Source organism: Clytia hemisphaerica, unplaced genomic scaffold, assembly GCF_902728285.1.
Source record: "Clytia hemisphaerica strain Z4C2 unplaced genomic scaffold, Clytia hemisphaerica genome assembly, whole genome shotgun sequence".
In the NCBI taxonomy this organism is placed as follows: Eukaryota; Metazoa; Cnidaria; class Hydrozoa; order Leptothecata; family Clytiidae; genus Clytia; species Clytia hemisphaerica.
Genome location: NW_027104101.1, coordinates 2,988,760 through 3,003,126, shown reverse-complemented (window position 1 = coordinate 3,003,126; position 14,367 = coordinate 2,988,760). Strand labels below are relative to the sequence as shown.

At 34.6% G+C, this 14,367-nt stretch overlaps 2 long non-coding RNA genes across 2 annotated transcripts in view; both read right to left on the bottom strand.

Moving 5' to 3' along the window:
• LOC136813092 (uncharacterized) overlaps window positions 1–14,367 on the bottom strand; it is a 196,719-nt gene that overhangs the window by 112,555 nt on the left and 69,797 nt on the right. The gene's annotated exons all lie outside the window — the stretch shown is intronic.
• Window positions 2,424–4,727, bottom strand: LOC136813090 (uncharacterized). Its single transcript, XR_010847437.1, has 2 exons — window positions 4,625–4,727; window positions 2,424–3,757 (listed from the first exon to the last, which is right to left on the bottom strand). It is a non-coding gene; the product is annotated as an uncharacterized lncRNA (long non-coding RNA).

Here is a 14,367-nt window from a genome sequence, read left to right as displayed (position 1 = left end):
AACCACAGCTTAATTATTGATTTTGACTAACTGCCGTTCAAAACAAAATCTAATTCCGAGAATCTAAAAGTTTACGAAGCAATTCTACAATGAAGATCTTAAAGAAGAAAACCAATCTAATCGCATTGAGAAAATAATGGAAGTCTTTCCTTTTACCATTAAGAAAAAGTAATATTCGATGCTGTTGCTAGTATGTATACTCACTTTCTTTTTCATACGGCTGTCCTCCTATAATTATCTACTTTATCCTTTATCTACGATGGAGTGCAATTTCTACGCTAATACGGCAGAAAGTATATTGAATAAAATGCTCTCTCATTCCCTGTGTTAAAAACAAAATAGAGAGAGTTTCGTGGTTGCACGGCTTTTTTAAAATACCCTCTCAATATCTTGATTTTGTTTGAGATATAGATCTTTAGTTGATACAACCAAGGGGATGTAAATAAACCTTCGAGAAGTCGAAGGCAAAATGGTAGATAAGATACGGTAGAAACGAACGAAGATCTGATCAGTGGGTGGTAAAAGATGCTTGTTTATTTTCAAATTGGGTGATTAATTTTACACTTTTTGAACAAAATCTTTTGGTTTTTACATCTGAAAACACAAGTGAGGAAGACATTGTTGTTCATTATGTTTTATATACAACAGGAAAAGAAAAAACACTTATAAAATAGTGATTTCTCTTCTCTTTTAAAAAATAAAAGTTTATGTTAAACTTTTATGTTTTTTTTCTGCCATTTTAGAATGAATAATTATGGTGTCAGCCCCTCTAATTATGCGAAGACCTTAGTTATAAATTTAAAAAAGAGGGAATTCTGATTGGTTTTAAATTCAAATTTGGTGTGACAGTTAATAGTTTCAGTTACATAATTTGTGGGTTCCACTGGACTCTCTATTTTTTCCACCATCAGATTATCAAAGGCAAAAAATAGTTGAGCTCCAGACCCTGGACTAATATAAGTTTTGGAAAAAATACTAGAATTGAGTAAAACATAAGCATGGCGAAAAAATTTAATCATTTTTAGATGTAAGAAGACTTTTAATATTTCATAATTTAAAAGAAAATATTTTTTGGAGAAATTTGTCAGTGCCGCTTTACCATAACTTTATTTCTACTCAAAACTGTGTAATTTTATCATAGGGATAGATACAGTACGTATTAAACTCAAAACAAAGGGATAACCAGGTAGATATTCACAAAAGTTTGTAGCACTTCCAATACAAACGACATTGTGTCAGTGTCGTGTAGTAGTCTCTGGTAGTCCAACAACCATATATTTTTGATAAAGAACCTTTGACTTGTGAGTCCTGGAAAATTAAAACGTCTTATGTGTTTGAATGTCAGTAAATAATTGTTAGCTACTGTACCTGGGTTATCCCTTTGATTACTACCTGCAAACCTAGGAAAAAGAAAGCTGAAATGAAAAAAAAACTCACAGTCCATAGTGTTTGCAATCTGAATACTCCATTCCTAAAATTGAATGAGTTATGAATAGGAAAAGATAACAAGTCAACAAGTTCTGATAACTGATGTTACAAGATTTTCCATCTTCTCTTGCCTCTCAAATCAAAACAAAAAACAATCAAAAATGAGCCAAAGAATTTTGCATGCAGAGAACCATGAAGAAAAGCCACATATACACAAAGAAGAGACTCATCAATAACACAGGAAAAAATTAGCAGATCACAAGTTTGTGAAACGTCGTTTCCGGCCCTTAAAAATCGGATTTTCAAAATTTAGTTTGTGAAATAAAGTTTGGGATGTTGTGAACATTGGGTTTTCTTATTTCACATTGAAGTTTTCTTTTCACAAGGTCATCGTGAATTTGATTTTCACAATATTTAAAAAGATAGGTTGTAAAGTTCCATTTAACAAGTTTGTTAATTGTATACGTCATAACTTGGGATATTGACAATCACAAGGTAAAATAGCATAGGAACTAACTGTTCTGATACCAAGTTTGGGAATATCAATTTCCGACCTAAAAGACATTTTCTTTAGTCTGATTTGGGATTTCTCAAATCCTGGGTATTTTTTAGTTAAAAAGATTTATTTTCACAAGCTTAAGAAAAATAGGTTGTAAAAACCCATTTCACAAGTTTGTTAATTGTATATACCATAATATCTTTGGGATATTGACAATCACAATATAAAATAGCATAGGAACTAACTATTCTGATACCAAGTTTGGAAAAGTCAATTTCCGACCCCAAAGACATTTTCTTTGGTCTGATTTGGGAATCCTGGGAATGTTTTATTCTTTGCTATGACAAATTTGTGAATTTAGTCTTTGCAATGTAAAAATTGTTTTCACAAGTTTCAAAAATAAGCTTGTTAAATTCCATTTCACAAGGTTAAGTTATGTGGTTACCATAGATTGGGATATTGAAAATAACGATGCAAAATAACATGGATTCACTAATTAGACACCCGATTCGGAAAAATTCATTTCTGTATCTCTCCTATAGCCTAATTTGGGATTTTGTGAATCCCGAATGTTTTATGATCTAATATTATATCTAACTTTTACAATGAAAAAAATATACATATGTACAATGACGAAAAATGATAAAAATGAAGAAATAACTTAGTAAATGCAATTACTAGAGTTTGAACTCGTGCAAAATTCTAAAAACATAAAAAAAAGAGTAATTACTTTCAAAAAACATCCATAAAATTATCATTAGTTTTGTTCTCAGCATGTAAGGCAAAGATAATTATTCTAATGTTACATTAATAAAATCAAGCAACCTGGATGTGTGAAATGGTTTGGTTTAAGTGCAGCTTTGGTTTAGGGTCAGACTTTGAAATAGTATGTTTTTGATATATAAAATACAGTAAAACTGTATTGAAATAATGTGTATTTTTGATACCGAAACATTACGTCATTACTCAAAAGAGTATACTCTTAAAAGTAATGAACAGCGTTAAGATCTGGCGGGAGGTATTCCTTCGGGAACCGTAAAGACAGCCATCGACGAACACGTAGCCCAGCTGGATTTCAACCTGCTACGTGAAGACTGACCGTGAGTGCTTAACCGACCGAGGGCAAGTGAAGTTGAAAACTTGCTTAAATGACTTGCTGTGAAGGAAAAAACACGGTCAACCTCCACCTCGCACGTGACTTGTTTTTCGTCGCGTTCAAGCGTTTACCTGTTAGTTTTCAAGTATACTTGGCTAACCAGAATCCTAACTTAATTAAACTCGGTTTAAAAAATGCTGACCAAAAGTAGCATAAAGCCCTTTCGAAAAATTCCTCATAAATTGTCATAAGTACATTGACTTGAAGTGATAATCGTAATATCCATAATCAAAAGAACAAATGAATAAGGTGGACTAAAGTCACAGTTCAAACGACTCAATATCGATCATTGGAATTCCACCAGAATTTCTACGATAAAGAGGGATATTACGACTATCTAAAATTTTATCATACAAAAAGAAACTGCTAAAACCAAACACACCCTATTAAAGAAATCCCAAAAAATAAAGATAAAACGAGACTTCACCGATGAAAATTGACGTATTTACAAAACTCCATGGTGAAATTCAAAGGACGTCATTAGCTTAGTCGGCAGTACGGTTTTGATCTATTGTCCATTGATACACTGCGAAAATCCAAATATTCCAAATAATTTTCCTGGAGAGCTTGATCGACCAGTTTAACGTTCGTTACTGAAATTGAACCGATGAAGACGACAACTGGATTGTTACTTCCATAACATAGGATTCGCCACCTTCCAAACTAGGTACAAGCTGTGAAAAGTAGAAAAAGTAATGAGTTTTGGTACAACAGTCCAGTCTTTGTGGCTCAAGCAGAGTCCAGTATACTACGACTACGTAGTCGTTCGAGTTATGGGGTGTTCGAGTTTTAGAGAAGAAAAACAGCCTAAGATTTTCTCAAAGGAACGAGAAAAACTGTTCGAGTGATACATTGTGAGACATCAGGAGACATTCGAGTTATGGAGAGTCGACCTGGTCGACTGTAGTAGTATACTAGAATAATACATAAATACGAAAAAAGACACTCAGTTTGAAATCAGCCGGCGAGGCGACCTTTTTTTCCGTTGTGTTCTGAGAGTATGTTTCAGCTAGATATTTTGATCTGTTCTGATAAGATCTTCGAAAATTAATCAGATAGAAATAATGGTGTGTTCTGACGAGACTGGGGTATAACCAAGGTCATCAAACGTGTTCTTGTTGTCTTGGTAACCCTAGAAAGCTTCCGAACACATCTTTTAAGTAGACAGGGGGTATAATATAGATAAAATTTATGTGATATTGTTGCCTGGTAACCCTAGAAAGTTTCAGAACACATTTTTCGTGGAAAAAATCAAATATCTTACAAGTATATCAAAAAGTTTAGGGAGACAAATAGTGCGATAAAGGTTTTCTAGAAATCAGAACACATCATTTATTTGTATAAGAAAATCGAAGTTCATAACATGTGGTCTCCTAGAAGATAAGAACACATATTTCTAAAAAATCTCTCCGCCGGCTGCATATGTCAATTGTTGTGTATAAGTCGTATAAGTGACAGACTAGCCCACCAACCTATACTATTTTCAGCTACAAAACAATATAAATACTTGGATTTGTTTGATAAATTACAAGTTGACTTACTTTGTTGAGTTGAAGTGTTGCTTTTTGATAGCCAGCAGTATCTTGCACTTTATTTCTTGCTTGATTCCGATATTTTTTAAGTTTTGAAAGAAAACGAATTTTCGCGCTATCAAAAATACAACTGTAAAACTATGAAAAAGTCTTCCATATAAGGAAATTTGCAAACATGGAATAACGGACAAAATCAACGCGAAAGAAATGAAATTGTTCTCTTCAATACTTATATGTGTGGGAAAGGTGTAGAGGTGTGAAAAATACTTGTGTGTGATTTACACATTTCTATTGCAAAGGAAACAATGGAAAGACAAATTAAACATCACAAGAAATATAAACTTCTTTATCGGTAAGTTTTATTACTTTGATTTCAATTTTATGGATTTTAAAATTAAAAAATAATTTTTTCCATACCAAATTTGATAGCAAAATTTCATTTCATAAGATTTTTATAGGAAAAATATATAAAGAGAGAAATTTTCGATTACGTAATGAAAATCTACTCCAATCAGCTTTTAAGATTCAAAATGAATCTGTCCAATCAGCTTTCATTGCTAGATTTTCAAATTCTGTTCATTATTCGTTGATATTTTTTTTCCATACAATATTTTTGTTAGTCTGTTGTCTTATGTATTTTTAGTTGAGCGGGGTAACAGCATGGAGTGGAGTTTTTTTGATAGAATAAATTTTAAATAAGTTTCATTTTTACCATTAATTTTTATTTTGCTCTTTAGATTAGATAATATTACCGTAAAAATTCAGCAAATTACTATTATGGAAACAAAGAAAGACTTGTATCGATATTTTCAGTTCCTTGATGAGAATTATACAAATTACTAGCTAATTATCAAATTACTAGCTAATGTTATTGACTGAAGACAATGTAAAAATCGACAAGATGACTGAGATGACGTAGTAAACCACCGACTTACAGAGAAAGCTGTGCTTGAAAATTGCAAAAATCAATGGAGAATGGAAGTTATGTCAGTTGCTGAACGATACTGAACTACAGGAGCTATTCATGGATTCATCTTTTCCTAAAGGTTCTCTGTGGATGTCGTTAGAAATTTTAAATCTATGTAAACACGTAAAACACGTAAATGGTTGGGATATATTTTCTGGACATCTATTAAAATTGCTCAAGACTGTATTTGTTACTTTATTTTAATAAAATCGTTCTTCAATATAATTGTATTTTAGATATTATAGAAACAAGCAAGAAACCTATATTCACATTGCATTTCAAACGTGCTTTAAAGTAGAACCCAGATCCACTTTCGACCATTTCCTAATTTAGCCAGTTTAAGGACAATTTTGGACGAGCTAAGTTCTACATTGAAGCGCTTTTTTACAAAGTTTGGGAAGAGTAAAATCTAGAACCATTTTCGACCATTCCCTAATTTAAACAGTTTCAGGGCAAGTTTGGATAAGCTAAGTTCTGCATTGGGAAGTGCTTTTTTACAAAGTTTGGGAAAAGTTAAATCCAGATCCATTTTCGACCATTCCTTAATTCAAACAGTTTAAGGACAAGTTTGGATAAGCTAAGTTCTACATTGGGGAGTGCTTTTATACAAAGTTTGGGAAAAGTAATATCTAGATCCATTTTCGACCATTCCTTAATTCAAACAGTTTCAGGACAAGTTTGGATAAGCTAAGTTCTACATTGGGAAGTGCTTTTATACAAAGTTTGGGAAAAGTTAAATCTAGATCCATTTTCGACCAAACCCTAATTCAAACACAATTCCAAATATGGGGGAAAACGTAATATTTTATTGGGAAATGATGTTTCACAAAGTTTGGTAAACGTAACATCTGGACCCGTTTTTGCTGGTTCCCAGCGTCAATCTAGGCTAACAAAAGGTCTGGATAAAAATAAATCGGTTAGGTTTTTGTCATTTTTGGATTGTGAAACTGTGACTCACAAGCTCCAGAAATTGAAATTCCCAACCAGGGTATCCGAATATCCGCATCCAGATTTAAAGTTTGTGAAATTGCATTTGACAACCTTGTGAAGAGTTGCAGGATCCCAACCTTGTGATTAGTTTGGGAAACCCACCTATTCCCAAATCTGGAAACGACATTTCACAAAGCTTGTGATCTATTAATTTTTTCCTGTGTAAGAAACAAGAAACAAAACAAAATCTTTTAAAATAAAAATTTCCACTAGAAGTCAGCCATTATTTTTTCCAATCACTCCCTCCTCAAAAATCAAAACAACACGATCTGCGACTTTGACGGAAGTTTTCATTTCTCATTTCACGAATTTCTCAAAGTTCATTCATTTCTACAACGCCGAAAACTGGCGTTGTAAGATTGGGCCTTCAGCTTAGCCGTTTTTTCCTTCCTGGGGTTTCGCTCCAGTCGGGCTTTCAGCCCTCGCCGCCGACAAAATTTCTTCCTACGCTTACCTAACTCCTACGCTCACTTTTCCCGCGTGATACCGTTCCAGCCCGACTGGCGTGCCAGTCTAAGTCCGTATAAAAAACTCTGGTCTCGAAGCTTATTGTTTTAACTTTTTGTTAGCTTTTTCCTTTGTTAATATCAAAAGATAAAAATCGATTTGCCCAGTTTTTCATCGCGTTACCAAGTATTACTTTTGAGATTGGTTTAAGACTTAATCACATACCCTCGTCTCCCAAATAGACGTCCTAATTGCTGAGAAAAAAAAATCCATCCCCGCTCTCATGAGGATCCCCCCGTTACTTAAATTCGAATAATTCAATATTTCATTACAGTGTAGATAGACCTTAAAATTTTCCTTTTTGTTAGAATTGGTTCTTATTTTACGTGTTCATTTGTTAAAGTTTCTTGTTTCTTGTTGTTGAAATCAATATCAGTTAAAATAAATTCTGTCTTCAAAACCCCCCTCTTATTCCATCCCCCCTGCTTATTAGAATTTAGAAATTTTTCCTACCCCCTGCTTATTCGGACCCCTCAGTCTATTCGGGAGACACGAGTAATCAACGATGGGCGATTTTCCTACAAAGTCACAGGAAAGGTCTTTTTCTAGAAACTGCATTACATGTTTTTTATGAGCATTGCACTTATAAGCATATCTAGGCTCAGATATGGGGAAAAATTAAAGCATTTTTAAGCCTTTTAACCTTTCGATCTCTGAACCTGTTTTCGGATTTTTGTATGCTTATAAAAAGAACATGTACAATGAAAAAATGTCGAGGTCATCATAAAGCCCAAATAATGCTTCAGGAGTGGATTCTTCCAAAGTTTTCAAACTTTCACACACTGTAATAAACAATTTCTAATCCATACGCAGCAATTTTGCATGTGATAAATGAAATACAAAACTTGTGATAATCCAAGCCCATATAAAAAAGATTCTGATTTTCCATTTCAATAAGGGCATCTTTCAATGGATAGTTCACACGGCTGTTTATCTCGGGCCAAAAGCGTTCGATTGGAAGGTTCTATAAAAGAAAGATGATATTATTACACTGAAATTTTTTTCCGGGTAGAAAGCTAAAGACTTAATAGACTATGCCCCATGATAAAAGAAACATAATTTATATCAAAACCCCTATAATTACAATTGAGTAAAACCCTCAAAACTTAAACTCTTCAAGTGTATAAGTCTTTTAAGAGATTATTTAAGTACAGGTGACTCTGCCAAACATTTGAGCCTAAATGGGACATCTCGTATGTTCAAAATAAGAGATACGCAGGATCACGACTTAAATTCTAACAGTAAAGTATAAGGTCAAATATTTTAAATATGTACCCTTTTTGATTGAGTTTGTTGATAACATGATATGGTTTTATTTCCTCTACGATCTGATAAATGCTGTTGTATTCCAATGATTAAATAAAACTCCCTACCACTGTCTATTCGTAACAGTAGTAGAATAATGAGGATTGAAGAACAATAGAGGGTAATTATATTCTGTATGGGAACAATAGGAAGCAATTACATTCTGCAAGCAATTAAGAAATGCGTAAAGAACAATAGAGATCAATTACATTTTGCAGGTAAAGGACAATAGAGATCAATTACATTCTGCAGGCAATTACCTTCTACATAGAACAATAGAGCAATTACTTTCTGCAAAACAATAGATAATTGAGAAATGCACGTAGAACATTAGACCAATTACATTCTGCACAACAATAAAACCTACGCCCTTCTCTTGATTGAGGGATGTTGTTCCTATCCACTAAATAATTATCTAAATTTGCTATATAAAACAACTGAAAAATCAGCTAGCTTATTCACAACAAATTCGTGTTGAAGATTTTGATAAGATAGTTAACTTAACAGCTGAAAAACATAAAATGATGGATGCAAAGCAAGATTCTTTCTGTTTGAGTTCAAACAAGCTTGTTTATGCTCGTGATATTGATCCAAACGATACGCTCATCATTCGCTCTTTCGCTCAAAATTGTCCAGATCCTTTCCGAAAGTATGGAATCAAGGGAGAAAACGAAATCAAGACTTTGTTCTTGGGTATCCTCCGATTAATGAGAGATGTTGGTATTGAAGAAATGGTACGGCTTATAAGATATGTATCTGCAACGCAAATCGCATCAATGTTCGAGCTAGTTGCCGAGTTTAAAGAAGAGATCCAGACGGCTAAAATGGAATTGCTACCTGAGAAGAGGAACGACTTTACTTTTGTGAGAATTTCGAATTCAGATCGAATCGGTATCACCATGATGAAACATCAACAAGTATGCTTTTTGAAAAGCATTGATGGAACAACCGTAGGTATTGTCGTATTAGGTTAGGTTTTGACCTCATCAACAATATTTTAGCTTTTCCTCCTCCACAACAGGAAATTAAATTCACTTTGACGAGATTCTACGCGATTTCCGAATTTTCCTAGACTCGCAGTCAATATCAAGTATTTTTATGTAGATAGCACTTACTAGATCATTATTTCTTTTGTATATTCTCTAAAACTTCGATTAAGACCTAAAAATTTCTTATTTAATCACTTTCCGGTTAGGCTCTTCCTTATGACTTTGTTTATTTCTCAATTTAGGTTCTAACCTCATTAACACACCTATTTTTGTTATGTAACTAACTCATTTATCTTTATTTTTAGGAATAGGGTTTTGTATAAATAGGGATTATTTTGTTAGGATTTTTAGTTAGGTTTTCGCTTGCGAATTACAAGCAAGCATTGCAAAAATGTAAGTTTTTACTTTTATTCTAGTATGGTGATTGTAAGAGAAAACTTATCTCAGGGAATTTCATTCGTGTTAATTCACTTGTATGCACTCTGCCCTCTGATCCGGATGACTCTTTCTGTTCTGAAACTCAAGTAAGTTCAGATAGAGGCTCGGACTCCCTTACACCTTTTGTTTAACTATAGAACTAGACTTTTCGGTCATGACTACGTATAAAACTTTTCAGTGTTTTCAGAGATATTTCGAACCATTATTCAAAAACATTTTTATGAACTTTGAAAATAGCTTTTATCACTAAGGACAGGTACGGCCTCGACATGAGACATAAACACCACGTCTTAATAGGAAAATACCACTGTCCTAACCACATGGCACACTTTGGTATTAACAGTACCATAAATAAAATGTGCGAGCGTTATTATTGGAAGGGACTTCCAAAAGCTGTAACTAACTTCATAAACAACTGTGAGGCATGCAGACAATAAAAGAGAAACGCTATAGCAGATAAATTAAACGGTTTTAGTTATTTAAGATTCACGGATATCACACACTAATGTCAAGTTACGAGAAACTGGAAGTGGCTCAAAGGAACGCGTTGAGCGCGATCCAGACACACTTAGGACAAGGATTGGATCCATTAACCGAAGAGTATCGTGAAATAAATAACCGACCACACTTAACAGAAGAATCCAATCTCCGCTCATCACAACCGGTCGTGTCGAAAACAAATATAATGCCAATGATTCCTCCAACTTCCTTTGCAGCTCAACTTCAAGCAGTTCAACGCCGAGCTCAAGAAGGCATCCAAGCTGTCCCAAGTTTAGAATCAGATGGAACTGTCTCCCAACAACACCAAGACAGCCTTTTCTCCGAATGTGTCCTTGATTTGTCTAAATCTTTAATTTTGATCACACCAGGCAGAGGTTTGTGCAACATTTCTGCGTCTCTGGCAATTTTTTCGTGAAAGATATCATCAAAAAATTCCCGAGGAATTCTTCTCTACAATAGATCTTTTGATGGGATACCACCAGATACCTATGAAGCATACCTATGAAGCATACCAAAAACGGCTTTTGTGACACACAAAGGGCTGTTCGAGTATGTGAGGTTGCCCATGGGTCTTTGTAATAGCGCTGCCAGTTTTGAGAGACTTGCCGAACAAGTCTTTGCACTTGAGCTATGGGTATTCCTTCTACTTTACATAGATGATCTTATAATCTATTCTAAAACCCCGGAAGCTCAACAAGATAACAATAAAAGACGAAATCCCCACGCTCCAAGCAATAGAGTCCCTTAAAAGAAGGAGAATTAAACAAGGAAAAGCAATATCTGACGAGCCCAAAAGGATATATATTGGATTAAAAGAAGTAGAAGAGGAGCTCTCGTCAGGAGACTACTTACATTCCATAGAGTTGAGAGGAGAAATTGAAAAACTCCTAGAAACTCTCCAGAAATCTGACTGCATCCTTGGTCAGTTTGTACATAAGATTTCCAAAACCCGAGACAACCTTGAAGAAAGGATCTTATTAGAATCCTCAGACCCAGTCACTGACGTGGGAGGACTGTTTTTTTCTAAAACGCCTCATCCAGTTGATTATTCTACCCCACTATTCCGTAGAACACGGTTTGAATCAAAAGGGAAAGAAGATAAAAAAGCCCAAGTTGAGGAACCGAAGAGAATGGATTCAGTCCTAGATAAGGTTTCTGTTGCTGCCTTGTTGGCAAACAAGGTAGACATCTCATCACTCCCCAAATTTGGAGAGAATCCGAGTGATGATGTAGTCGAATTCATTACCAAACTTGATATATCGTTGTCATTTTATCAATTAGACGACAAACAAAAAGCAAGGGTCGCTCCTTTACTTCTAAAGAAAAGGGCGTACACCTTTTATTTTACTCTACCGTCCACAGTGAAGGAAAATTACAAAGAGCTAACAAAATCCCTTCGTAAAGAGTTTGATGCTCCTGAACTGAAGTACAGGAAAAGACAGGAACTCCACGGGATCAAACAAAACGGGGATACCATAACGAGGTACCTGGAGAGAGTAGAGAGGCTCTCACAAAATTTACAGGTCGCCGACCAAACGAAACTGGATATAATGATTGCAGGTTTGGACATCCCATATAGGAACTATATCCAAATGAAACAGCCAAGAACATACAGTGATGCCACACACGCAAGAGACGATACAGCCGCGATGAACAGCATCCTCGCAGCAGTGGAAGCCATTAGGCCTAGTGAAAACAATAGGAACAGTGAAAGACCACCGATGGTATGTTACTATTGCAACCGACGAGGACATATGATGAGAGAATGTCAATTGAGGAAGTGGACGTAAGGATAGTTCAATGGACAAAGTTAACGCCATCACAACCAACTTCATCTTCACTACCACCACCACTACCACAGTCGCCACCACCACCACCACCATCACTACTATCATCGCTAGCAGAACCAAAACCAGTAGTCGACTTGAGAGAACAAATTAGAAATCAACGTCGCAGAAGAAGAAACAGAGCAAGACGACTTAAGAGGAAACAACTTCAGAAGACGACAAGGATGGAGGGAAACAGACCGAAGAGATGGTACGAGAAGGTGAACGAGGCCACATTCCTCTGGCATGTGAGCTGCCTACAGATGCTATACCACCGCCATACGGGCAAGATAGCACCTGTGTGGAATGGGCAAGACAGAGTAAAGTACATCGAGGAACAGCTGAAGTTCTGAGTGGTGAGGTCACCACTTCTTCTAAGACCCAAGGTGTCGTATTAGGTTAGGTTTTGACCTCATCAACAATATTTTAGCTTTTCCTCCTCCACAACAGGAAATTAAATTCACTTTGACGAGATTCTACGCGATTTCCGAATTTTCCTAGACTCGAAGTCAATATCAAGTATTTTTATGTAGATAGCACTTACTAGATCATTATTTCTTTTGTATATTCTCTAAAACTTCGATTAAGACCTAAAAATTTCTTATTTAATCACTTTCCGGTTAGGCTCTTCCTTATGACTTTGTTTATTTCTCAATTTAGGTTCTAACCTCATTAACACACCTATTTTTGTTATGTAACTAACTCATTTATCTTTATTTTTAGGAATAGGGTTTTGTATAAATAGGGATTATTTTGTTAGGATTTTTAGTTAGGTTTTCGCTTGCAAATTACAAGCAAGCATTGCAAAAATGTAAGTTTTTACTTTTATTCTAGTATGGTGATTGTAAGAGAAAACTTATCTCAGGGAATTTCATTCGTGTTAATTCACTTGTATGCACTCTGCCCTCTGATCCGGATGACTCTTTATGTTCTGAAACTCAAGTAAGTTCAGATAGAGGCTCGGACTCCCTTACACCTTTTGTTTAACTATAGAACTAGACTTTTCGGTCATGACTACGTATAAAACTTTTCAGTGTTTTCAGAGATATTTCGAACCATTATTCAAAAACATTTTTATGAACTTTGAAAATAGCTTTTATCACTAAGGACAGGTACGGCCTCGACAGTATTTACCTTTTTATGTCGGAAGTATTCAGACTTTTGACATACATTAACTCTAAATTTGGATATTCAAAAAATAATTCATTTATAAATAATTATACTATCGATTGTAACACAGACTCATTTTTCTGATTCATCTAATTTATATCATTTAAGAAAAGAAAAACGATGCTCATAATTAAATTAATTTCTTATACATCTTTCGTTGAAGGTTGACTTATTATTCTTCACTATTTTTCTATATTTTTTTAGCGAAAATTAACAAAAAGCAAAAAGTATTAACAAAATGGAACAATATCCCTCTAGCGAAGAGCTTAACCATAGTGGCATCGAGAGTCGGTTTTTTGAGGATTTTGAACACTTTTTTGATGCTTTCGATGAGCGTTTAGATGCGGATTCTAATCACGGGTTAGTCGTTCTGCATGAAGTCTTGCAATTAATTGATTATGATGATGCTTATAACCTTTATCATAATACGCAAATAAAACTTTATCTTGATTTCGCCCAAGCAGAGGATCGAACTTTCTATGTCAATGAAGAGGATTTAAGCTGTGTTCATCATTTCATATCAAAAGGTCTCTATGCACTCTACCCGAGTCCTTGTTTATATCCAAAAACACTCTGGCGGGGACGTAAGAATCCATGGATATTCGGATGATAGTATCAAGAAAATTTCACTACGATTCCGTGTAAAATATATATTCCGTGATAACGATATTGAAAAATACTAAAGAAAAAATCAAAAAATCAAACAAATCTATCTTTATTATTATTATTATTCTGTCCAAACCAAAATATATTAGTACTATTACGTTCATGACCTGGGTACTTTCATAGAAGATATCTAGGCTAGGTCAATGACTCTTTTTATTTAAATGTTCATATAATCTTTTAAATAAGTTGTTAAGTAAAAATGAGTTACAGAAAGAAAAAGAAGAAAACAGGTAGCTTGTCAGACCTATTTCGTGGCTGTGATTGGATGCTCGAGTCACTTAGTAAGGAAGATTCAAGGGCTCTGAGTGAAAAGACCTTAAAGGATATTGATGATTGGAAAAAGAGAAATGAAAAATTAAGGTAACTTTGTTTGTTGTTTGTTGTAATTTTGTT